The sequence below is a fragment of the Leptonychotes weddellii genome, chromosome 1 (genome assembly GCF_054177405.1).
Source record: "Leptonychotes weddellii isolate Sample4059 chromosome 1, ASM5417740v2, whole genome shotgun sequence".
NCBI lineage: Eukaryota > Metazoa > Chordata > Mammalia > Carnivora > Phocidae > Leptonychotes > Leptonychotes weddellii.
In genome coordinates, this window is record NC_138369.1 from 105,459,391 (window position 1) to 105,486,777 (window position 27,387).

General features: G+C 36.9%; 1 long non-coding RNA gene and 1 pseudogene across 3 annotated transcripts in view; one reads left to right on the forward strand and one right to left on the reverse strand.

Moving 5' to 3' along the window:
• The window catches only part of LOC115943450 (uncharacterized), a 509,154-nt gene that overhangs the window by 70,456 nt on the left and 411,311 nt on the right, over nt 1–27,387 (forward strand). The window lies entirely within an intron of this gene.
• LOC102737423 (small ribosomal subunit protein eS6 pseudogene) lies at nt 2,406–3,133 on the reverse strand (annotated as a pseudogene).

Sequence of the window (27,387 nt, forward strand, 5' to 3'; positions counted from 1 at the left end):
TAAGGAATCTCTTCCCCTAACTGCCCTTAAGATGGTTTCCTTGGTTCTAAGATTTGCAAGTTTTACTATTACATGCTGGGGTGTTGACCTGTTTTCCTTGATCTTAGGAGGGGTCCTCTCTGCCTCTAGGACGCAAATGTTTGTTTCATTCCCCAGATTAGGGAAGTTCTCAGCTATGATTTGCTCAAATACATCTTCTAGTCCTCTCTCTCTCTCCACTCCCTCCGGGATTCCAATTATTCTGACATTGGAATGCTTCATCGTGTCACTTATTTCTCTGATTCTATTTTCATGGATTCTGAGTTGTTTTTCCCTGGCCTCCTCTTTTCCCTTTTTATCTGTTATATTGTCTTCCAGGTCACTTATTCTCTCTTTTCCTCAGTTACCCTAGGTGTTAGATTATCTAGATTGGATTGGATCTCATTGATAGCATTTTTAAGTTCTGCCAATTCACCTTTTATTTCTGCCCTTAGAGACTCTATGTTGCCATTAATTGATTTCTCCATTCTAGGCATTGTCTTCACATTTGCTAGCCTGAATTCCATCTCCGACATCTTGATTATATCTGCATCCATTTGTAAATCTGCAGCGTAAGCTATTGGGACTACATCAAAATAAAAGGCTTTTGTGCATTGAAGGAAACAATCAACAAAACTAAAAGGCAACCTACTGAATGGGAGAAGATACTGGCAAATCATATATCCAGTAAGTGGTTAATATAAAAAATATATAAAGAACTTCTACAACTTTGCACCCAAAACCAAACAATCTGATTAAAAATGGGCAGAGGACCTGAATAGACACTTCTCCAAAGAAGACATACAGACAAAAGGTGCTCAACATCACCCATCACCAGGGAAATGCAAGTCAAAACTGCAATGAAATATCATCTTGCACAAGTCAGAATGGCTAGTATAAAAATACAAGAAATAGTAGTGTTGGCAAGGATGTGGAGAAAAGGGAACCTTTGTGCACTGTTGGTGGGACTGTAATTTGGTGCAGCCACTATGGAAAACAGTGTGAAGCTTCCTTTAAAAAATGAAAAATAGAAATACCATATGATCCAGTAATTCCACTACTGGGTATTTAGCAAAAGAAAATAAAAATACTAATTCAAAATATGTATGCACCTGTATGTTTATTGCAGATTTATTTCCAACAGCCAAGATATGGAAGCAACCCAAGTGTCCATTGATAGATGAATGGATAAAAAAGAGTGGTGTACCTGTACAATGGAATATTATTCAACCATAAAAAATGAGATCTTGCCATTTGCGACAGCATGAGTAGACCTAGAGGAGAGTATGCTATGTGAAATAAGTCAGACAGAAAAAGACAAATACCATAAGATTTAACTTACATGTAGAATATAAAAAACAAAACAAACAAAAAACCAGACTCTTAAATACAGAGAATAAACTGGTGGTTACCAGAGGGAAGGTGGGTGTGGGAATGGGTGAAATAGATGAAGGGGATTAAAAGGTACCAGCTTCCAGTTATAAAATAAATCATGGAGATGAAAAGTACAACATAGGGAATATAATCAATAATATTGTAATAATGTTTGGGGCGCCTGGGTGGCTCAGTTGGTTAAGCGACTGCCTTCGGCTCAGGTCATGATCCTGGAGTCCCGGGATCGAGTCCGGCAAGGGGCTCCCTGCTCAGCGGGCGTCTGCTTTTCCCTCTGACCCTCCCCCTCTCATGCTCTCTGTCTCCCATTCTCTCTCGCAGATAAATAAATAAAACCTTTAAAAAAAATAAAAATAAAATAAATAAATAAATAAATAAATAAAACCGTAAGTGAGGGGCGCCTGGGTGGCTCAGTTGGTTAAGCGACTGCCTTCGGCTCAGGTCATGATCCTGGAGTCCCGGGATCGAGTCCCGCATCGGGCTCCCTGCTCGGCAGGGAGTCTGCTTCTCCCTCTGACCCTCCTCCCTCTCATGCTCTCTCTCATTCTCTCTCTCGCAAAAAAAAAAAAAAGACTACCGACACCCAGTGAAATGGTGACAGGCTTTTTCGATGGTGATTTAAGGGCACAATTCCTGAAAGAGACAAAATAGAAGGCCAGAGAAGATAATGCCAAACAAAAGAGAAGATAATACCAAATAAAAAATCAAATTCTAGATCAAACAAAGGGAGGCAAGTAGTGATCATCAAGAGAATTGAGAGACTGGGTGATAACTGAAGGTACAGATTTAGCTGAACATATTCAGACCTTGTTCTCAACAGAAGCATCTACACAGAGCACCCTATTCCTTCCTGGTCAAGCATAGTAAAAAGTTGGATGTGCAGAACACGATGCTTTAAGATTATATTTTTTAAAACATGAATAGTCTGCTTTACTGTATTTCTCAAAAAATATTTTTTTTGAGATTTGATGTCTGATTTTATTTATTTGTTACTCTTAGAAAATATCATTTTTGACTGGACCTTCAGACTTAGAGGTAAAAATTCTCAGATAGGACAACCTCTGACTCTTGGCAATCTGTTGCTGGTGTGTTTCTTCGGCCTCCTTCATTCTCATTGCTGAAAGTTTAGCATATTCTGCAGCCTCTTCCTTATTTTTCTTAGTACATTGTTTCTTCAGAGCAATATGTTAACATTTATGTTGGAGGGCATGTGGAGTAACAAGATGCTGAATCTTGGGCGATTTGGTTCTAGGTTTCTTACCTTCTTTGTTTAAGGACTTTCTCATAACATACTGGTGGACATCATCTTCTTTAGAGAGATTGAAAAGTTTGCAGATTCTGCTAGCTTTTTTGGGCCCCGGGAGACAAGGCACAGTAGTATCAATGAGTTCAGGGATATCCTTACCTTTTTTTACAATGACCAAGTTGGGAACACTGAGATTGGTATCCACAATACAACCCCGAACAGATTTATGCTTTCTTTGTTCAGTCCTCCTTGATCTGTAGCTGGAATGCCCCTTACTCAGCTTCATGAGGAAGGGAAGCCTTGTTTGTCATCACCACCACTGACTTGGACCATGTAAACCTTCCATTCTTCACCCAGAGCATCAGTAGCAATTTCTGTGGCCATACGCTTCTCATAAAAGTTGTGAAGTTTATGTTCACCGTCCACTGCAATGAGTTTCTGGCAGCCAGTAGCCAGGAAAGAGATACTCAGCTTCATCTTAAAGCAGACTACTACCCCCAAGCTGCCACGAAAGTGAGCTGTTTTCCTCAAAATTTATTTTCCGGATCACTGTTTCCCTTGGATTTTAAAAAGTTTTAGAGGAAAGGAAATTTCTTTGTTCCAAACAGTTTGGAAAATTCTATATCAAATAGCCTTATATTGGGTTCATTCCTGTAGGACTCTCCAGAGCCTTCAATGTGCTAATATATATTATGATTCTCTCAGAAGAGTATCTAGATTCCTGTGTATTACAGACCCATGTGTCTATGTAACCCTTTTTCTGGGTCTGTCTTGAAGTATTTTTTTAAATAATATTCTTGAAGTATTATTATTTTGTAGAATTCAGTTGCTCTGAGGGAATATATATATGTATATATATAAAATCTCAAAATTGGAAATCAAAAAGCTGAAGTTATTTTTCCAATCTGCTCAACTAATAATAACATATTTATATAGTAGTTTAAAAAAACACATTTAACAAGGTGCTTTCCCATATGTTATCTCATTTAAGCCTCACACCCACTCTGTGAGGGAGTTCACATTAATCCCAAATTAGAATCAAGGTGACAGAGACTTAGAAAGTTTAATTGATGTACCCAAGTCATAGCTTGTTAGTAGCTGAGCCAAGATTTCCACCCAGATCTTTAGTGTTTTATGGCATTGTCGTACAGCTACCCGGGGGTAAGCAGGGTTTGCGATGGGCCCTTAGGGCCTCTCTTTTGACAGCACTGTGCACTATGTTGGGCCAAGAAATGGAGAGGGCAGAGTGGAGTTGGGGAATTCTTTCTCATCTCTCTCTATTCAGGGCCCCATGCAGTTTTCATAATTCATATTTTTCTCTTTTCTCCCTTTCATCCATCAGAATTTAGTTCCATTACTTTTCCCAGCAAACAGCTTCAAACTAAAGTATTCATGGATACTACTGGCTTAACAAATTTGTATTTTAACTGTGAAAACACAATGCTTAACCTAAATGGTGACAGAGCCCTCGCAGTCAGCAGATGGGGCGATCTTGTAGGGGGAGCTTTGAGGAACCCCTCCAGATGTACTGTTCATGCTCTTTCCACCCAGAGATGCAGAACTAGCTGTGTCTGTCGCCTTCAAGGCAAGTGGTAGTTGGTGGCAGTCCACTCCTTCGTTATTGCCAGTGAGGGAAAGAACTCTTGCTATATTTCTTTAAGCTCATAATGCCAAGATCTGCATTTCTGACCTGGCTTCATTTTATACCCACCACCCTCCCTTCTTTCATCTGCAGGCATATTCCACTATAAGTTAGCTTTCTTAATCTCTAGTTTATTATATAAATCTCCCTTACCTTCAGAATGCCTAAAGGCATAGTTACAACCATAATCAGTATGTTTACCATTGAGATAAATGCCCCAAATCAAAGGCTAATGAGAAAGTGAAGATGTACAGTGAATAATTTAACCTTATGAAAAAAAGTTTTGTCCTCTGACCTCAGTTTCTGGAAGGTAATCTCTCAGCCCTTGTAATGTCATATCTGATAGGGGCTTTGGGTCATTCGATAGTCTAAGAATATGACTTAGGGTGAGGCTGGACCACACTTAGATAGTCTTAGGTTGGGGCTCTTGCCACAGCAGAAAGACCAATGACATTGGTAGGGGCTTTGGGTCATTCCAAAAGGGGCTGGAAACTGGAGATTGAAATCAACTCAGTTGGCAATCAGTCAATCGATCACGTCTATGTAACGGAGTCTCAATATAAAAACTCTATACATGGGACTCAGCTGAGCTTCCCCGACTGGCAGCAGTCCATGCATGTTGTCACATGTTGATGCCAGGGAAGTAACAGGCTCTATTTCACAGAGGACAATGGAAGGTCTACTTGTGGTACTTCCCATCTCTGCCCTATGCCTTCTTTCCTTGGCTGATTTTAATGCAATAGCTTTTAGTGATTATTGTGAGTCCTGCACATAAGGGTGGTTTTGGGAACCCCCTGAACTTGCAGTTGGTGTCAGAAGTTAGGGTAATCTCTTGTGGGGACTGTTCTCTCTAACTTCTTAGCTGGCTAAACTCTGTCAGAGGAAAAGTCTCTTTACTTCTTTTCTCCTTCAGGAATAAAGTGCTGTGAATCTTTGTTCTGTTTCGAAGTGAGTGTGGGGCACAGGGAGAATTAAGTAGTGTTCTATGGCTGCCCAATTGTGCAGGATGGTACTGGATGAGGGCTTTCCTCATTGTTGCTGAAGAACAATAGTGTCTGGATTGCCTAAGTGGATTGAAAGTAATGGCTTAACTCACCCATTTATTGAATCAGATGGCAAGCCACAGAAGGCAAGTGCAAAAATAACATTTTTATAATCTGTTAGTTCTGAACAATGCTGGAGACTGGGGGATATGGGGGAGTAGGAGAATAAAATACAAGAGACCTGAAGTTTTATGAGACTGCCTGCATTTTGAATGAATATTTATTGAAATTACTGTAATGGTTTTAAAGACAAATGTTAAAGAATATTTAACAACTGGAAATTTAGTTGTGTAACTCAAATAAAGGCTATTTTTTCCATTTTGACAGAAGAGATGATGTGTTTTGTTCTGTTGTGAGTTCTAGTGACCCCTCCTTAGCTCTCATTTATCACAAATAATCTTCTCCAGGATGCTGCAATTGCTGCAATGTTGAGATGCTTATGTTACATCTGACCTTGGAGAAGGGTCAAAATAAATCTGTGAATTAAACAAGAATATATTACAGCTGGCTGAAGAGCGTGTCAGGAATATATGAAGAGAAAACCAGAACTATTTTTTTCCCTGCAGTCTATATACAAGTTGTTGTGGCTTCTTTTCCATTTACTTGGAGTTTAGTAGAGAAATATTTTTCTTTGTTTTAGTTCTAGTGTGAGTAAATGTCCGCTGTGGACAGAGTACTCCTCATAGAATAGAGAAAGCATGTGGTTGCTGGCTTTGAGTTACTCACATATACAAGAAGGAAATACTCGGGTAAGACATCAGTTGTGATAGTCTCCACTTAACTAGAAACAAACAAATAAACAAAAAGTACAATGAAAAGCTCAAATACCTTGACTATATAAATGTATGGTTAGCAGTGGGTTAGAGAAGGTCTGAATGTTGGATAATCTCAATGGTAACTTCTTTGCTAACTTAGAGAATTATGTATAAATGCTGATGGTACCTGTAGAGGAAGCCACATTGCAAAAAGATAAAAGAAAAGGAATGAGCAAGATGGATATTAAAATTGAAAGGAAGCAAATCATACTAATACTGGAGGAAATGGAAATTAAGACTAAGGTGCTATTGTAAGAAATATAAAAGTTAATATACTGAGTATATCTTGAAAAATGTGGTTCAAGGTCTTTTTTCTTTTTTCAAGTTTTTTTTCTCATTTAGATAGTCTTACTTTATGACTACGACACAAGTAAAGAAGGAGACATGTTTTTTACAAGTGTCACTTGAAAAGAATGTTCATTACAAGCATTGATTAAAATTTTATAAATACATTAGAGCCAATATACTTTAGGGTGAAGAAGCCTCGTTTTTGTTTGTTTGTTTCTGGAGTTTACTTTTATTCTTTTATGTATTATTTGTTTCAGGGATACAGGTCTGTGATTCATCAGTTTTACCCAATTCACAGCTCTCACCATAGCACATACCCTCCCCAATGTCCATCACCAGCCTCCCCATCCCGATCCCAACCCCCCACCACTCCAGCAACCCTCAGTTTGTTTCCTGAGATTAAGAGTCTCTTATTGTTTATCTCCTTCTCTGGTTTCGTCTTGTTTCATTTTTCCCTCCGTTCCCCTATGATCCTCTGTCTTGTTTCTCAAATTCCTCATATCAGTGAGATCATATGATACTTGACTTTCTCTGATTGACTTCTTTTGCTTAGCATAATACCCTCTAGTTCCATCCACGTCATTGCAAATGGCAAGATTTCATTTTTGATGGCTGCATAATATTCCATTGTGTGTGTGTGTGTGTGTGTGTGTGTGTGTGTGTATTATATCTTCTTTATCCATTCATCTGTTGATGGACATGAAAGAAGGCTCTTTCATAGCCAATTAACAAATAATAAAAGTTAGGTAATAAAGAAATTAAAGCTGAACAAGACTAATAGTTTAATAAATAGGAAAAGATAGCTGATATTTTGCCTGAACTGAAAAAATATTGAAGTTTAATGAAGTCACTGACATGATGGTAGTTAAAGGCTAGCTCTGCTACTCTGTTGGAGATGTTATATATTCATTCACTCATCCATTCATGCATGCATTCATTCATTAATTCAACGAATCATTGTACCAGACATTTGTACCAGATCCTTTTTTTTTTTTTGTACCAGATCCTTTGACCACAAAAGTGAAATGTTCCAAATGGCTAAGAAATTTTCTTGGTGGTTAAGATAAATGGTTAAGTGCCCTTTGAAGCTTTAATCAATATTTTGTTTGGCATAAGCTAGTAATAAATGTTTCATTGCCTTTTTAAATATTTTGAAATCCCTCTAAAATGTATGTGACCTTAAGGTAATCAAATTGTTCAGAGAATGAGAACTGTCTTCAACTATTCCGGGTCAATTGTATTTTACTATAATGGGATAGTAAAGATTATGTTAAGAAAAATAATGGCAACAACAACAACCATACAGCATTTCAAAGATCAGGAAAGGTGGTCCCTGTCATACCCAAAGGTCTACTGTTCCAATACTAAAAATATTCCTTCTTTGTTTATAAAGGTATTTTCTGACTTCCCTACCCTGTTCTGTAGAAATATGGTATCTACTAACGTGGCCCTGTTGAGTCTTGGCAAAAGTAAGGTCAGACAGAAAACAGACTTTCAGGAGATTTCTTTGTGGCTTTAAATTACATCATGCTTCTTCTGACTTCAGCTTATCTCTGTTGTAAGATGTGACCTGTGGGAACCATCTGGGAATGAGTAGGTGAGACTAAATATTGTGATTTTAAATAGGCCTTCACATTAAAGACAGTCTGTTGATATCTGATCATTACCAAGAGAATGCCTGTGTGCCATTTGCCAAGTAATACATTTTTGCTAAGCAAAAAGAAAATGCGTGGGATCCAATTCCAGAGGCTTTATTAAAATGATTATTTCTTCCATTTGCTTGTTTGTTATTTATCTAGTGGCAAGACTTTGAGCCCAACTCTATCTTTTTTCAACTTTTTTTTTTTTTTAAACAAAAAAGGGAGTAACTTTTAGCCAGGGAGGTAGAAAGTTTCCTCTTTCTGAAGATACAGAACTAGATTATGAATGACCATATGGTACGGTTGGCATAAAGGAGATTGCAAAGTTACACTGACTAGCGAGGGAAAATCAACCCTAAGATCACTTCAAAATCTAAGGTTCTGTAATCTCTAGATGGAAGTTTTGAGGCCAGGACCAAACATTAGCATCTTTATATCTGGCTCCCAGCAAGGGGCCTGAAGCAAACTGAACTTTAAATGTGTGTATTGAATGTGTAAATTAACGGAGTGATCAGAAATTTATTTACCTTGCCGTGTGGCTTTACGTTTGAGTCTGCAAAATTAGACTTGAAAGGTGGTCTCTTTTTCTTTGAGTCATTATGTCAGCAGTTTGGGTCCTCATCTCAGGATGAATGGTACAGCAAGGCTGTGGCTGTCTGATCAGCCCCAGCTGAGCTTTTCCCAGGATAGGTAGCCTTCATCTCACTTTATACCACATGACCCAATCAATAATGTTCTCTTTTGAGAAATAAACTTTTTTTTCAATTAAAACATTCATATCAACTAATCACCACCATTGGCATATGTTTTTAAAGTTGTAAAAACTCTAGAGCCAAATCTAAGGAAATATAAATATCTAGCTTCAAATTAAATGGCATCACTAAATTTCAGAAGCAGCTAATCACTACCTAATCCCACTCCTGTATCCTCCCAGGGATTAAGTAACCAATTCATTCCACAATTTTTTTTTGGAGTTAACAATCTTCCTGGCTTCACTCCTGGCTCCACAGTGCTTTGGGGCTGCAGAGCAACTTGGGCATCAAAGCTTTTATTTCCGTCTTTGATCCTTCTCTTCAGGTTAGACCTTTTTCTGCCTGCTTGCAATTTCTCAAAGAGAAGGTATTAATAATTTGCCATCGTAAGACTTCCAATTTCATTCTCTTGTGTCTTTGTCTACTCTGCAAGTTTTTTGTTTTTTTTTTCTCACAGGGAGAGACAAGACTTTTGATACCGTGTGCTTGGCTTCAGTAACTCAGGATTGCAGAAGCATTCCTACAGCTGTCTCAAGTACGACTCCCCTGTGTTAGCAGTCTCACACCCCTTGACCTGCTTCTCTTGCCTAATTCCTAATGCCCAGCAGTTGTAAAGTTACTATGCTTTGGATTAAGAATCCGTTTTCACAACTCTTGCAGGTTTGCAGCAGTTGTAATGGACAGTTTCAAGCCAGAATCTTTTTTAAAAAATAAATCTGATCTTCCTTTTGCCTGTAAACAGTTAAGCAGAATATAACTAAGTTTTAAAATGTAGATCTAGTGGATCATGAAGCAATAATTCTGGATAATTCCTCTTCCACCATAGGAACTCAATGTATATTTATTTATTGAATATATGAGAATAAGAATCTCAGATGCTTGCCTTATTTTTCTTTACTGATTTCAGAGCGAAACTGTTGGGTTAAAAGAGGAAAAAATGCATTTATGGCTTATGCTTCTTTTGTATTTCTCTAGAGGTGATCTTGGTACTTAGATGAAATTGTAATGGACATTTGAAAATGAAATCTTTTTCTGCATTGGCTTATTTCAGACTGAAACTAGTTGGTTGTAAATCTGCCTATCTAATCTTCTTAGTATAAATTTGCCTTTGATGTTGTGGTTTCATAGTCTAGATCTGCCTCTTTCTTGTTATGACTTCTGGCACACTGGTATTAGGGGAGACATTTTCATTTCCTGTGCTAGCCTGACTAGGGTTGAGGGGGATTGATCTACCAGATGCCCCTGCTTGAAAGTTGCTCACAAATGCCTGCATGTATTGAATGTGCTTGTCCATATCTGTGGGCATAAATTTTTGGAAAGCATCTCTTCTAGGCTGCCCTAGTGGCACCTTTTATCTTTAGTTCTGCCCATTTAGGAGGCTTTTCCTCAAAGAGGTATAAGTATAAAACACTTGCTATTACTGCCGGCAATTTAAATCCATACCAAATTTCTGTAAAGTATTTTTTATCAATTCCTATGACATAATGACATTATCGTTGTATTTGCTGACATTTTTCAGATTAGGTGTGAATGTTGAAGACCTAGATTATAATTATTCAGATTCTCTAAAGTACTGAGATACCACTTTAAACAGCAGACATCTTCTAGTTTTGTTATATGCTTTATCATAAAACTGACTTATCCAGTACTGCATTTATATTTGAGAACAAGAAGGAAACAGACATATTTTGAAGGTAAAACATTTGAAATGAAAAGGATGCACTGAAAGAGATTTATTTGAAAAAGTCAAAGATAAGAGGGGGGAAAAAGTCTGCCAATTTTTTTTTTTTTTTTTTGTAGTTGTTCAAAGGTATTTCTTCAGGCTGGTCGCAGTTGCAAGAGGATTGATTAACCATGCTGAGTGGCTTTATATTTTCTGTATTGAAATGGACGGGTGCTAGGCAAAAGCACAAGATGGGATATAATACAGCCAGTCCACTGCTATAGTTCACTTTAATTTAAACCTCTGGGTGACCTCCAATTTCATATATAGAAATTAAAATATATTTGGTATTTACTATGTGCCATACAATAGTGTATTTTAGAAGAGAATATAATAGTTTGCGTTTTTCTCCTCATTAAAACGAAAGAGACTGTATGAGATATTAGCACATGTACTCCTCAAGCAGTTCTGTGAAAGAAGCATTTTTTTTTAAAGATTTTATTTATTTATTTGTAAGAGAGATAGAGAGAGAACACAAGCGGGGGAACAACAGGCAGAGAGAGAAGAAGCAGGCTTCCCGCTGAGCAGGGAGCCTAATGCGAGGCTCCATTCCAGGACCCTGAGATCATGACCTGAGCTGAAGGATGATGCTTAAGCGACTGAGCCATCCAGGCATTCCCAAAAGAAGCATTTTATGATCATCCCTATTTTAGAGATGAGGAGATGCAGGCAAGGAGCAATTAAATAAATTGTTCAAAATGAGTGTACATGTAGGTGATGGAACTCAAACAAAGAGCTCACGATCTCATCCTAACATTATTATGTTGCTTAGACAGGATGCTTCTGTGAATGCGTGTTTGTGGTTGACATCACTGTGTTTCTTGTTCCACAGAGCTCTTGTCATCCATCTTGTTAGAGATCCCATAGTTCAACTGGGCAATGCAAATTCACCTTTTTTCTTGCCTCTGGTTTTTAAAATGATCCCTGGTGGGGCGCCTGGGTGGCTCAGATGGTTAAGCGTCTGCCTTCGGCTCAGGTCATGATCCCAGGGTCCTGGGATCGAGTCCCACATCGGGCTCCCTGCTCCTTGGGAGCCTGCTTCTCCCTCTGACTCTCTCTCTCTCTGTGTCTCTCATGAATAAATAAATAAAATCTTAAAAAAAAAATGATCCCTGGCCAACAGGAATATCTCCTATAGATTTGAAGAGCTGTTTCAGGTTTTTATCACATTTTCAATCATAGTTAGTGCCATTTATCAAAAATAGTTTTGTAACTTGAAAGTGCACTTGCCACAGATTCAGTGTGTGGAGTCTGTTTAAAAATGAGGATCTTCTGTCACTTTTCACTCTTTTGAAAAAGGAAACAGCAAAATCGTGATTGAAAATCATTAACTGGCTAAGTTCTGGCAGTAATAGTCCATCTTGAGGAAGCACTCGCAAGTTTCTGAAATTCTGCAGCTGTTCATTCAAAGATGCAGGGAGATAGACTTCACAAAATAGCAAACAAAGGCACTGCAGCCTGCAGGAGAATTGGGATTTCATTGTGTGTGTCAAAAGTAAATGAATTCAAGAATAACCACTTGAAAAGGAATTCTCCCTTAATGTCTTTGGTGCAAAAATGTGCTCCGATTGTACTGGCTCTGAAGAGTGAGACTCAAAGAAGTAAATTACTTTCTAGCTCCTAGCTTTCAATTGCTACTGGCTCAAAGTGCTAGCTAACCTTGTGAAAGGGGAGCAGAGAAGAGAGTAGTTTGCATTTTTCTCCTTATCAAAATGGAAGAGACAGACTGAGTGAGATACCATAGTGGCACCAAGATTTCTGATGACAGAAGTTTATAAATAGGCATAAACATCCCATTGCAAGCCTCAACAAGAACGACTTAAATGTCCTGTATACATTTTTCAAGCAATTTCTATCTGGAATAAGGGTCTAGGAAATGGTTTTGAGGTGCGAAAACTGATGTTTATAGAGAGTAAACTGTTCTGTTTGAAGGCTTTTTAAGTATCTATTCTGGAGCCATGTCATTATGTAAATTTGTCTGGGACAGTTAGAACAGTTAGAAGCCCATGCTAATGAAGCGACAGGTCATAGGTTCAACCACGGTCTGAGTCAGTGCTTTTCAGCTAAAGAGAAGCTGTTAGCATGGCCCGGAAGCATCTCTGAGACTGCCCTGCAATTTGTTGGGCTTCTTTGGTCATGAAAGGACTGAGGACATGAAAATCAAACCCCTTTTCTGGGAAATCTGCCTGAACTGCATGGCATTTGCGTCCTTTGTAGCTCAACAGGTAGCACCGAATAAAATATATATTTTCAAAGGGAGAGAGCTGCTATTTTTTAATCTGTAAATCTGAACATGGTAGGATGTGCGTGAGATAAATAATGCAGGGCCTTATAATGTGGTTTCATTTAAATGAGTCTAGGAAATCTGTGACTTACAGAAACACTCCAAGGGATTTCACACTTTTTGAATTGTTTCTACTTTGTTCCCATTTGTAAAATGGAGGCAATAATGTCTAGTTTCAGGGTGTTGAGATGATTAAGTAAGATAATGGATGGGGAGTACCCACTTCAGTACCTGGCAGATAATAAGTATCCAATAAATGGTGCCTATTATTGTTATTTTTAGGTATCCAACAAATGCCAGCATTAACTAGATGCAACAAACACTACTTTGAAGCCCTTGTATGAATTTATGAAAACACTAACCATCACTTATATACAGAACATCAATACCTCAGTTTTATGGACCTCAGAAATTCGGCATGCCCTACTGCATTGTAGCAGATCATATGGGCTTCAGTAAAGAATTCTTTGACCATTAGTATAATCTGGTTCATACCAGGTGTTGAGGAGTCAAGAAGTAGATACATATAACATGCAGTGCTTGGATGAAAATGTCTTAAGGATCTAGGACGCATTCAGAGATGAATGCTGATAAATACACAAATACATTTCAAGAGCCTACTAGAAGCTGTTGAGTAGAGGGCGTGAAAGAGCAGGAAAAAGAAATGCAGACTGAATAGACCAGCAAGGTGGCATATCTTGTAGATACTTTTTTTTTTTGGGCAGAGTGTTGAGGATTCGAGCAATGCATTCAGAAGGTTATGGGTTTAGAAGTTCTACGTTCTAGCTCTATTTCCATTATAAAATATTTGTGTTTTCTTTGGGAAAGTGACTTGATTTCCTGGGCATCGTCATCCTCCTTCATATAAAGAAGAAATTATACATAATTTCTAAGGTCTCTTTCTGCTTTCACATTCTATGGATTCTGTGGATCTGGGGGAAGGAGGCATTTGCATAGGTAGTTTGTTGTGTCAGAATCTGCAACCTTCATTCTCTTCTCATCATGTCGAGAACCCATCCTAAATCAACCTAAGTAGTTGATATGCTGATGATCACAATGATAAACATTGGGTTCTCAAATTGCAAAACCGGGGGTGAGTGACTGGTTGCTAAAGACTGAGAACATCTGAAGCTTCAGGATTGAATGGGACATGGTGTTTGGTTGGTTCACTAACCAAAAAAAAAAAAAAAAAAAGATAACTTTGTTGATTTTCTGGAAAAGCTGAGAGGAATGAGAGAAGTTGAGAAAAAAGGAAGAGAGGAGGGAGATAGTTCAATAGTTAGTGGCTCCAAAGGAGCAACAGGAGGGTAGGGAGCAGTATGGGAAGGAAGCAGAATTGGTCAAAAAGAGTAGAGGTGGGTTCTCCTCCATTCCTGCTTCCTCTCCCGGTAGCAGATGTTAATACCAATTATAGAATTCTTTCCCATTGAGTCCATGTTCAGCTTCAGAATCCTTCTGAACACAGAATTCCACAAAGACACTCTCAACAGGAGTCATCACATTGAAAGGAAACTTCATTTTAGGATTAGATAATGAGTCCAAGTTTATAGGTTGTGAGTTTTTCAGGCCTTAATCCCAATTTTTCTATAAAATCCACTTTGATTTCACCAGCTCACTTTTATTTTTCTTTCTTCTTCAATCCTATAGCATTTGCATGTCTGTCAGTTATTTGGCCTTTCTCCCTTCTGGAGTCAGTAATCTATTTGTGCTCTGAGTCTTGTTCTTTCAACTAGATATAAACTCTTTAAGCCTGAGATCATGTCTTACATGCCTTTGCTTTCCTCACAGTATACACTTGACACTGAGAAGCTCATGGTTTATTTCTGACTATCTTTATTGTATTTTGTATAATAATTCAAAAAATTATATAACTAATTTTGGTAAAATTTTTATAGATAGTTGAAGTCAAAGTTTTAGCACCAAAATAAAATGATCTAGAATAAGGATTTCATTAACTATTTTGAACAATGGGTATGTTAATACAAAATGCTGGGAACAGACTAATCAACAGAGGCAATGCTCATTTGCTGAACATTGTAAGTCATTTACTAGTTTCTACATAGGCACATGTGCCCCAAGATATGAGGGCAAACCCATGGAAAATCTCAGCATCTTCTGGCACATCTGAGTGATGATTCTGATTCTTGTTAAGTGACAGAGCTATACTTGATCTCAGGTTGCTTGACTCCCAAGTGTAAGCTTCCTGGAATCCCTGTCAAGTTGTGTTCTGATTTCCTTCTGTTATGATGGATTTTCCAGTTGCTGAATTTGATGGAGAAAACTATCCCCATAATATTATTGCACAAATTTTTTAAATGACAGAGTGTTTTCCTCATCATTAGTGTAGATGAGACACTAACAACGTGTTTCTTGAGCTCTTAATATTTTCCAGACACTATTTAAAGCACTTTGCATGTAAAATACTTATTTAACTCTTGAAATGTCTTAATGAAGTAAATACTCAGTATCACTTCTTAAAGCTAAAGCACAGAGCAGTTATGTAACTTGCCCAAGGTCACACAGCTAGTTAAGTGAAAAGCCTAGATTCAAAGACAGCCTCTCTCCAGAGTCCAGACTCTTCACCACTACAGTGTATGTCTCTCTAGGTGAGTACAAGCTCCAGACAGTTTGTCTTTGATTGGCTTCATTAGCTAATCAACATTAGCTACTGTTCTTTGCTGCTCTGAATGATGGTGAACAGAAGGTAACAGTGAATAAGATAATTACTTTCTGGAAGGTGAGTATCCCATATAAAGACTGCTTTATTCTTTAATTTGAGGCAATGGAGTGTAGTGGTTAAAACAGTGTCCTGGCATTAGGCTGTATGAGTTGTTAATGAGTTCTGCAGGTTTCTTGGTGACTTGAGGAGACTTATTTACTCAAGTAACTAAGTTACTCTCTGTAACTTAGTTTCTTCATCTGTAAAATGGAAAAAGAGAAACAGTTCTTACCTGATAAAATTTTTGAATGATTGAATGAGAAAATTTATATAAATTACTTAATACTGTTTTTGACATGTAGCAAGCACCCAGTGAATGCTACCATCATCATCATGATCATTGTCATGGTTCATGTCATTGCCATCATCATCATCTTCATTGCCATCATCACTGATTTGGCAGAAAGGCAGATGTGCTATGATGTCTGGCTGCCAGGTACATTTTCCTTTGCCTTTATATGAAAGGGACAGGTCAATAATAGAGTCTCCTGATTGAGTGGACTTTTTCTAGGCCTGGTTATCTTCATAGGACAAACTATATGTGTATCTCTATTTACAAGCACATATTGAACACAGTGAGTAATTAATGACCCAATAACGGTCCTGAGTAGTGAAGATACTACACAATGTTCACTCAGTGTCTTATATATAAGAGATAAGATTCATGGTATATATTAGAAGTATTTCTTTTTTTTTTTTTTAAGATTTTATTTATTTATTTGACAGAGAGAGAGAGAGCGAGAGAGGGAACACAAGCAGGGGGAGTGGGAGAGGGAGAAGCAGGCTTCCTGCCGAGCAGGGAGCCCGATGTGGGACTCGATCCCGGGACCCTGGGATCATGACCTGAGCCGAAGGCAGACGCTTAACGACTGAGCCACCCAGGCGCCCCCGGTATATATTAGAAGTATTTCTATTAAAACATTATATTTAGGATATGAAAGTTTAGAGCTTAGCTATTTAGAAACCCCTTTTTTATTTTATTTTTTTTTTTAGAAACCCCTTTTTTAAAGAAAAACTTAGAATGCTTCATTCTCAAGGAATTCTAAATAGTATCCACTTTACTTTCGATCTTAATGTAGTGCCATTTTCAAATCCAAATGTGGTGTAGATTATCAGATTACCAAAAAAAAAAAATATATCCAGGAAAGTAATAGGGCATGATTTATCCCTCAGCTACTTTGTGACCAAGTAAGGATGAGTACTGTGATAATCTTTTGGCAGAGTGGGGAGGTGGGGGATGGAGAGCAGATGAAGCCACCAGCCCCAGATGTACCTTGCTGGGGAAGGGGACCCAAAGTTTGGCAGAGCTCCTGCCTTTATGCTTATTAGCTGTCAAACCTTAGGAAGATGATTCAACCTTTCTCAGCCTGTTTTATTGCATATAAAGTAAGGACTGTAAGTCCCAGGTTGTAAGGCTGAAATGAGGATTATGCTGTATGTTGTATGATACAGGAGAGGTTACACAGTCAACAAATATTTACCGAGTATGAACTATATATCATGTGTTGCCATTCAGAAATGGTGGCTGTTCTTGTGATGTGGAGTGAACATGCCACACACCATGCTGTTAAAACATAATTCCCCCATTGCCAAAAAGAGAAATTTAAAAGTCTACCTTGAAGCGCATGCAATGGAGGAGAGTGTGCCTCTTTTAAATGCCTTCACTTGTATGTATCTATGTCCTGGTAAATAGATATAGAAATAGCCAAAGTTATTGAGACACAGTGGACTTTAAAGACTAAGCTTTGAAAACCTATTAGTATGGAGGGAGAAGTATCAGGAATTAATGATATAAAATCACCCTGATATGAACAAGCCAAGATGAATATAGGACTTGTTCCAATATGGGATTCAGAAGACCATCAGCAGGTGACACCGGACTAAAATGTCAATAGAAGAATAGGAATCAGAGCAGATCCTGGGAAAAAGCGGTTCCCTGAACTAGTCCTGTTTAGTGACGTAAGGTTGTCAGTCCATACTGAACACTGTTACTTTCTCTGTGAGGCTTGCCCTGGCTTTCCTATTTAAAACGAAACCCTTCCACTGTCCACACTTCCTGCCTCTACTCAACTTCATTTTTCTTCTTAGCATTTAACACTGTCTAATGTACTGTATATCTTGTTTATTGACTGTTTATCCCACCAGAATGGAAACTTCTTTAGGGATAGAATTTTTGGCTCTTTTGTTCACTGGGGTATCTAGGCTGATATTTGCATAATTCTTAATTATTGTGGGTGTATAGTCCATTTAAGTGAGCTGTGGATATCCATTGCCCAGTGCTGATTTTGTCACTTTCAGTTAGTCTCTTCTTGACTTTATAAAGCTCTTTTGGGAATTGCTGAAAAGAAATATGTTAACTGGTGGATCAAAACCTGATACTTGTGGTTCAGAGTCCTGTGTCAAGAGTAGGCAGACCAGACAAAGGCATCTCCCACCAAATGGTACCTAAAGAAAGCATCATTCCTACCGACCTTGATGATATATACATGGTAAAAAACTATATACATTTCACGGGATCAATAAGTTAATTAAAATTAGCTTATAAAGTCATAGGATACTCTCAAGTAGGTAAGAGAATGATTATTAGATGTAAAGTTCATCATTAAGCATTCTGAATTTGGTGACATTCTGTTTATGCTGCTAAATCCTCAGGACTCACAACACCTATGATGGCAGAAGAATGTGAAGAAGAGAGTCCTGTGGGACTCCAGATCAAACTGAGGTCCATTACAATTTCTTTCTGTCACTTTCTTCTATGACATTAAATTATTTTCAATTATGGTGTTCGTACTTTAAATATCACTGTCAATGTTTCCAAGGAAAGATGCTTTTTGTCTTTCTTTCCTAATATGTGATTAAAGGAAAAAGAATATTGAATTATTAAAAGTAAATATTTTTATATCGAGAGTCATATATCTTTGATTTGGATTGTTTGTTTGATGTGAAAATTCAGTAACTAGTCACTGTGGTAGACAGAATAATGGCTCTGGAAAGATGTGTATGTCCTAATCCCCAGGACTTGTGAATATGTTCCCTTACATGGCAGAAGGGACTAAGTGGCTGTGATGAAAGTTAAAGACTTTGAAATGGGGAGACCATCCTGGATGATCAAGGTGGATGTGATCTAATCACATAAATCTTTAAAAGTAGAGAATTTCTCCCAGCTGTGGTCAGAGAGAACAATATGGAAAGTTTATGCTGCTGTCTTTGAAGATGGGGAAAGAGGCCCACAGGCCAAGGAATGCAGGTGGCTTCTAGAAGTTGGAAAAAGCTAGTGAATACATTCTCCTTTAGAGCCTCCAGGAGGAACCCTGCCCTGCTGAAAACTTGAGTTTAGCCCAGTGAGACCTGTGCAGCATTTCTTATCTATAGAACTAGAAAATGATAAATCTGTGTTTTGTTAAGCCACTAAGTTTGTGGTGATTTGTTACAATAGCAATACTAAATTAATGCATCCACTGATTGTTGAGTAAACTAGAATTATAATAAGGTAGTAATATTTATTTGTCTTTTTATTTATTTTAGTCTGTAAACATTAAACAACTATTGTTGCACTTGTGCAAGTAAACATGTTACTTAGTACAGAAAAAATGGCCTTTCTTGCTAATGATGCCAAGTACTAATTAAATGGCTTATATTAAAGTGCATTTTGGGCTAAGTACTCATATGGTACCATCATAATTTAAAAATTGGATGGTTTTAAAATATTTGAACTATGACAGATTTTTTGTATTAATTTTTTTCTTTATTCCTTTCTCATAGGTCGTATTAATATAAATTGAGACACAACTTAGTGCCAACATGGTGATAAATATCTGATTTGTCCTGTAGAATTAGCTGCTATGTGTTTTTTTTTTTTTAAGTATAGTTGACACACAATGTTACATTAATTTCAGGTGTACGACATAGTGTTTTGACAAGTCTATATACATTATGCTATGCTCACCAGTGTAGCTGTCATCAGTCACCATACAATACTATTATAATACCACTGACTATACGCCCTCTGCTATGCCTTTTATTCCTGTGGCTTATTCATTCCATAACTGGAAGCCTGTATCTCTCACTCTTCTTCACCCACTTTGCCCATCCTTCCACCACACCCCTCCCTCAACCATTAGTTTGTTCTCTAATGGGTCTGTTAGGGTTCTGTTTCTGCTTTTTGTTTATCTTTTTGTTTCATTTTTTAGATTCCACATATAAGTGAAATTGTGTTATTTGTCTTTCTCTGTCTGACTTATTTCACTTAGCATAATGCCTTCTAGGTCCATCCATCTTGTCACAAATGACAAGATCTCACCCTTTTCTGTGGCTAATATTCCACTGCATGTGTATAAGTATGTATGTATATATATACATATATATCTCACACGTGTGTATATGTATGCGTGTGTCTATCATCTATCTATCTCTATATATCTATCTCACATCTTTATCCGTTCATCTATCACTGGGCACTTGGGTCTTGGGTTGCTTCCATAGCTTGGCTATTGTCAATAAAGCTGCAGTAAACATACAGGTATATATATCTTTTCAAATTAGTGTTTTTATTTTCTTTGAGTAAGTACCCCGTAGTGGACTTACTGGATCATATTGTATTTCTGTACCTTCATACATGTTTTCCATAGTGACTGTACCAATTTACATTCCCCCCAACTGTGAAACAAGAGTTGTTTTTTCTCCACACCCTCACCAATACTTGCTTTGTCTTGTCTTTTTGATTCTAGCCATTCTGACATGTATAATGTGATGTCTCATTGTGGTTTTGATTTGCATTTCCCTGATGATTAGCGATGTTGAGCATCTTCTCATATGTCTGTTGACCATCTGTATGTCTTCTTTGGAAAAATGTCTATTCAGATCCTCTGAGTAAACTTTTTAATTGGATTGTTTGTGTTTTTTTGATGTTGAGTTATTTAAGTTTTTATATATTTTGGATATATTAACCCCATATTAGTTATAGTACTTGCAAATATCTTCTCCCATTCAGTAGGTTGCCTTTTGTTTTGTTGATGATTTATTTCGCTGTGCAAAAGCTTTTTATTTTGATGTAGTACCAATAGTTTAATTTTGTTTTTGTTTCCTTTGCCTGGAGAGCTATATCTAGAAAAATGTTGTGGCAGCGAATGTCAAAGAAATTACTGCCTATGCTTTCTTCTAGGTGTTTTATGGTTTCATGTCTCACATTTAGATCTTTAGTCCATTTTGAGTTTATTTTTGTGTATGGTGTTAGAAAATGGTCCAGTTTCATTCTTTTGCATGTGGCTGTCTAGTTTTCCAGGACCATTTATTGAAGAGACTGTTTTTTCCTCATTGTATATTCTTGCTTCCTTTGTGATAGATTAATTGACCATATAGGTGTGGGTTTATTTCTGAGCTCTCTGTTCTGCTCTAATGATCTATGTGTCTTATTCTGTGCCAGTTCCAGACTGTTTTGATTATTACAGCTTTGAGTGTATTGTGAAATCTGGGATTGTGGTACCTCCGGGTTTGTTCTTCTTTCTCAACATTGCTTCGTCAAATTGGGGTCTTCTTTGGTTCCATTCAAATTTTAGCATTATTTGTTAGAGTTCTGTGAAAATTGCTGTTAGTAGGGATTGCATTGAATTTGTAGATTGCTTTGGGTAGTATGGACATTTTAACAGTATTAATTTTTCCAATCCATGAGCATGGAATATCTTTTCATTTGTGTCATCTTCAATTTCTTTCATCAGTGTTTTATAGTTTTCAGAATACAGGTCTTTCACTTCCTTGGTTAAGTTTATTTCTAGGTATTTTATTCTTTTTGGTGCAATTATAAATAGGATTGTTTTCTTAATTTTTCCTTCTGCTACTTTGTTATTAGTATGTAGAAACAGGACTGATTTCTATGAATTAATTTTGTATCCTGCAATTTTAATGAATTCATTTATTACTTCTAAGAAATTTTTGTGGAGTCTTTAGGGTTTTCTATGTAGTATGATGCCATCTGTTAACAGTGACAGTTTAACTTCTTCCTTACCAATTTGGATACATTTTATTTCTTTTTCTTGTCTGACTGGTGTGGCAAATACTTTCGGTACTATGTTGAATAAAAGCGGCAAGAGCAGCCATTCTTATCTTTTTCCTGATCTTAAAGGAAAAGCTCTCAGTTTTTCATCATTGAGTATGATGTTAGTTGTTTTTTTGTAGATGGCTCGTATTATGTTGAGGTACGTTCCCTCTAAACCCACTTTGTTGAGTTTTTATAATGAATAGGTGTTGGATTTTGTCAGATGCTTTTTCTATATCTATTGAAATGATCAATTGATTTGTATCCTTTGTTTTGTTGATATGGTGTATCATGTTGACTGGTTTGCAAATATTTAACCATTCTTGCATCACTGCAGTAAGTCCTACTGGATCATGGTGAATTATCCTTTTGATTTATTGTTGAATGTGGTTGGCTAATATTTTGTTGAGGATTTTGCATTTATGTTCTTCAGGGATATTGGACTGTTGTTTTCTTTTTTTGTGGCATCTTTGTCTGGTTTTGGTGTTAGGGTAACTTTGGTCTCATAGAATGAATTTGGAAGCTTTTATCCCTCTTCTATTTTCTGGAATAATTTGAGGAGAATAGGTATTAACTCTTCCTTAAATGTTTGGTAGAATCCATCTCGTCCTGGACTTTTGTTGGGAGTTCTTTATTTTGATTTTGATACTGTTTCAATTTTGTTACTAGTTATTGGTCTATTCAGATTTTCTATTTCTTACAGTTTCACTTTTGGAAGATTGTATATTTCTAGGAATTTATCCATTTCTTCCAGGTTGTCCAATTTTTTGGCATATAATTTTTCATAGTATTCTTTTATATGTAACAGATTATTTAAAGTTAATTAAAACATATTTCTTTTGCGTTATTAGTTCAAATAACAAAAAAAACTTTGATATTGTTTGAGGGTACATTTCAGTGTTTGACAAGTTGGCTTTTTTGCATTGTGAACTATGACTTGTTTATATGTACTGGGGTTAAAATTTCATGAGTAGTAAATTGTCAGTTAACATGAGCTTTTCTAATTGAAATCTGAAACTATGCCCTTAGGTAAAACGTAATATTAATGTGTATTAGGTCAAATAGCTAGACCCAAATAAGCAGTGCATTGGCACCATTTCAGTATCCTGATGATCTAACTGCATTCCTTTGCACAAAGAGTATTTATAGTAGTTTAATTCATAGTATTCTTTAGCTCTGAGTTTTGTTTAATGTAAGAAGGCTAGTGAAGTTAATTATGTTGTCTAGAAATTGAAAAAGAAACCCACCAACAACCACCAAGATTGCTGCTAATGTTGATATGATTGAATTCATAGGAGAGGCAGCTGGATTTAATTATCAGTTTGCAACGTTGTGGTTTCAGCAGCAATTGCTGAGGAATGGATAATGCGAGTAGCCTTCAAAGCCACTCACATTAGAGATAAAAACCTTGTCATTCAAGCAGACAGCTGACTGAACAAGTATTAAAATGAACAAAGATTTCCCAAGGGAGGTTACAGACTAAGGTTTGGTTTTGTCTCGTTGGCTTCGATTCAAATATGTCAGAGACATAGGATCTTATTCTTTTTAACTTAATAAAATGTTAGCCATTCTTAGCATGAAAGGGTGTGTTGGAGGAGAGTTTGATGGTGGGGGGCATTAAGTGGCAATTATGGAAATCCTTAGTTAGCTAATTACTCCATTCCTTATTTGGCTCATTTATGGGGAGAAATGTAGAAAAAAATCCCTATGTTCTAATTATCTTAGTAGCATTACCTAAGTACCGACTTAAATTCTGTAACAGCTATGACTGAGCTGGCTAAGAGTAACGGTGGCTACTGGTGGTAGAAATCCACTATTTTCTCTCTAAATCAGTGTTTATCAACAGTGGCAAAATTGACATTTTGGGTCATGTAATTCTTTGTTGTGGGGGACTGTCCTCTGCATTTTAGGATAGCCTGGCTTCTGTGCACTGAATTCCAGTAGCCCCTTCCCCTAGTTGTGAAGACTTAAATTGTCTCCAAATATTTGGGGTGCCTGGGTGGCCTAGTTGGTTGAGAGTCCAACTTGGTTTCGGCTCAGGTCATGATCTCATGGGTCATGGGATTGAGCTCCATGTTGGGCTTCGCACTCAGTGGAGAGTATGCTTGGGATTCTCTCTCTCCCTCTTCCTCTGTCCCTTCCCCTTGCTCATGCTCTCTCTCTCTCTTTCTAAAATAAATAAATAAATCTTTCTTAAAAAGTCTCCAAGTATTTGCCAAAAGTGCCCTGGGAAGCAAAATTGCCCCTCTTTGAGAACCATTGCTATAAATGTATGAGAGGAATACAGGCAAGTTACTTTTGGAAGGTATAACAAATTTCTCATTCTAACAAGCCCTTGGTGTTGTTAGCTTACTACTCTTCCATAAGAAGGACAGTTCTTGTGCTTAGCATTCCCAAGAGAGTGGAATACTTGCAGGAAATATTAACATTTTAGAGTTTTTAATTTCTAAAATGCTTTTAATCTAACATCTTAGAGTTTAAATGTTTGTGTATACACACATAGACAGACAGCCAGACACATGTGCACATAAACACTAGACCTCTATACATTAGTTCTATTCACTTTTATAAATAGCATCCTTATGATACTTTAGATGGAACATTCAGAAGTGTAACATCTCAACATAAATTCTGTAGTTGCTGTTGCTTCTTTGCACAGCAGTACCTCCTATTCTGGGAAGCAGCCCTTTAGCTACATAAGATATGAAACAGCAGGATGCAATAAGGAATGAATGAATCTTTAATGAATAGTTTTTAATAGAAGTTGCATTGTTTTAATATGCAGAAGATAACATGGTATTAGTGCTGGCAATTAATTAAGGAATCCTTGCCAAGATAATTGGTAATCATTTTCTTAATTTCTTTGTGTGATTCAATAAATACATATTTTTAAGTGTGATAACATTAGCTGACTGAAGCACAGCTCCCTTTGCATGTAGCTTAGAGTTACCAGATTGAAGGTCACAAATGTTAGGGAATTTGTCCTGCATTGTGTTAACTAATGAATCAAAAGAGTAATTAAAATAAAAAGACTTGTCTGTTTTTAAAAGTACGATTCAAAAGAAAAAGCCCTCTTAAGCCCCATGTGGATGATTTTACTTTTTTGTCATATTTTTAATCTCCACTCATCTCAAAGCCTCCACCTAAAGAGGCTTTGAGTTCACAGAGCTGGTGGTGTTTGGGTGCGGGAGATAGAACCTGGAAATCTGAGTTCAGTTTTTGGCTTTCTCATCTGTATGACCTTGAGCAGGCTGGGATTTACTTCCTGTTTTTTTTTATATATATAATAAGAGGTAACTCTTCTTTCCCCAGCCAACTCTTCATAAAAATTTCTAGTTTAATTAGAGAGTAACTCACTTTTCTAATTCACAGATTAATTAGACAAGTAATCCGAGGTGTTTTGCACCCCTAAAAGAAAAGCACTCTCTCTACCATAAGATATTACTCAGGTTTTTTCTTACTGCACTTCTCTATGCCAGGCAGCTCTGCTTCTCCTGTCTACTCTCATCTATCCATTTAGCTGTTGGGGGTTGATTAAACTGTTACTCACACTCTCCTTCCCAGCTTGCATTAAAGGAACAGTATTAGATTTCATTTTGTGGAGAGATTTAAACCCTACCTTGTCTGACAGACTTTGAATTCACCTCTTAAATGCATTCCTACAGGCCCCAGTTACAGTCTCAACAAAGTTGCAAACGCCAACTTTATTTCTTAGTCACCTTGAATAGAAATGATGCCGCTTATTTTTAACAAGTTTGGAATATTCTGATATAAACACTATCAGTTCTGATGTACTTCAGTAATGGGAATGGTGTCTGTGCTGGTTTTGTTGTTTTTGTTTTTTTCTCTTTTTGGAAAACTTATTTCTAACAGTTTCCTTTTTTGTAAATCTAATTGCTTTTGGTTCACCAAGAATTCATGGGCAATTGCTTTTCTCACTATTACAAATATATTGCAAGTGGAACTTTTATATTCAGGGTTACTGACCTGAATCTGTTTTCCTTCACAGTAATCTTGTGCTGTTTCCAAGCTTAGGAAAGCTGACAGAGTTTGAAAAGACAATATTCATCAGTCAGACTATGGGTGCTGCTCTTGCATCTTTTATACATAATTGTCAAAAAATCTTATTAATACTCAACTATGGGCCAATGCATGAAAATATAATCAGAACATTGTAGAACAGATTCAGAGGCAAACAAGAACCCTCATTTTCGACCCCAATTTACTGCTATCCCACACAAATTTGGTATTCTCAATTTCTGAAGAAATTATCTATGTCAGACATGTAGACTTATGACCCAGAGGTTATAGGAAATGTCACTTTATATTTAAAAGAACCCATCTCATACCTGGCTTTGTGCTTTACTCCTTGTATTAATAATGATGTGTCTCCAGCCTTAATTCTGCTTTTCAGGCCTGGGAGGACACATATTTTAATTTTTTATTGGTTGTGGTAGAGTTGCAGCAGATTCATTCATAGCCCTCCCTATGCGCTTCTTGATCCATGCACCCTGCAGAGAAGTATATATGTTTTCGTGTGTGTGTGTGTGTGTGTGTGTGTGTGTGTGTATTGGTTGATGAGAAGGAAATGTTAACAGTTCATTTCAATTGAAGCAGCACATTTGTGTCCCTACTTTAAGTCGATTCAAAACAGGATATTTTTATGTACTTAGCCATTTTCTTCTTCCCAATAGGTCTCTGACTCTGAAATTTGATGGTAAAATGGGTTAGGAAGATGAAAATATTGAAGAAAAAGTCAGTTTACCAGTGATTTAATCTGTAAAGTAAAATCCATTGAAATTCAAAGCTTTATAAGGTCAGATTTTAGTAAAAAGAGATGGATACTGATATAGTGCATAGTTTCCACCCTTTATATGATTGCCTGGACTGGGACTGACAGTATTTAAAAGGTAAGGCACTGTGTATACATTGGCATGTAGTTTCAATTTATACTCCATAAAGTTTTTATGTGTAACTATTTTTTAATTTAAATGTCTAATCATAAAATATTCTTAGAGGCTTGAAAAAAACCTCTAAAAACTTAGATGTATGAAAAAAGCAGAAAATACTATATTTACGATAACTTGCCATTTTGAGAAATGACAGGGGCTTTTTTTCAGTAAGTCTGGCTCTTTAAGTAAGGGCAACTTTGTTGCTTGTTGGTCAAGTAGACAGGTTGTCCAAGGAGTCCATTTTGAATCCAGGTGAAAATCATCTAGTGGGGCAGAAAACAAATCTAAAATGTGTGGTACAGATATTTACATCTGATTTCTAATATTTATATTCTTATCTAAGCTACAGTGTATTCTGGAAAAGGGTCTCTGGCTCCCTTCTTTACCCTATGGACATTGTATTATTCAATAATTTTATGTTAGATACGTCCAAAAAGGTTTTAGTGAGTAGATTTGGATCATATTTTCTATTAGAATCTTAATGATTTTTTTAAAATCTGAAACTCTGTTTTTCATGTACATAAGTAGAGGAGTTAACTAAAAAAGGTTTATAATAGTGTCTTCATTTCCCAGATATCCCTAAAACTTGTGTCATATGTTTTGATATCCAACTTAGTGCTTTTTAAAATTTAGCACTAGCCGAATTTTATTTTATTCTTGAATCATTTTAACTGTATAAAGTTTGCCTCCTCCTAATAGAGTGGGAATGAGAGAGCTTGCACATGTGATAACCTCTTTGATGATAGGGAATGCAGGGTGGTTAGCATTTTCTTAGGCTGGAATATTTTAAAAAATGAAGTAGTCTTCAATAGCCATTTCCCCTATTTCTTTCTTTCTTTAGT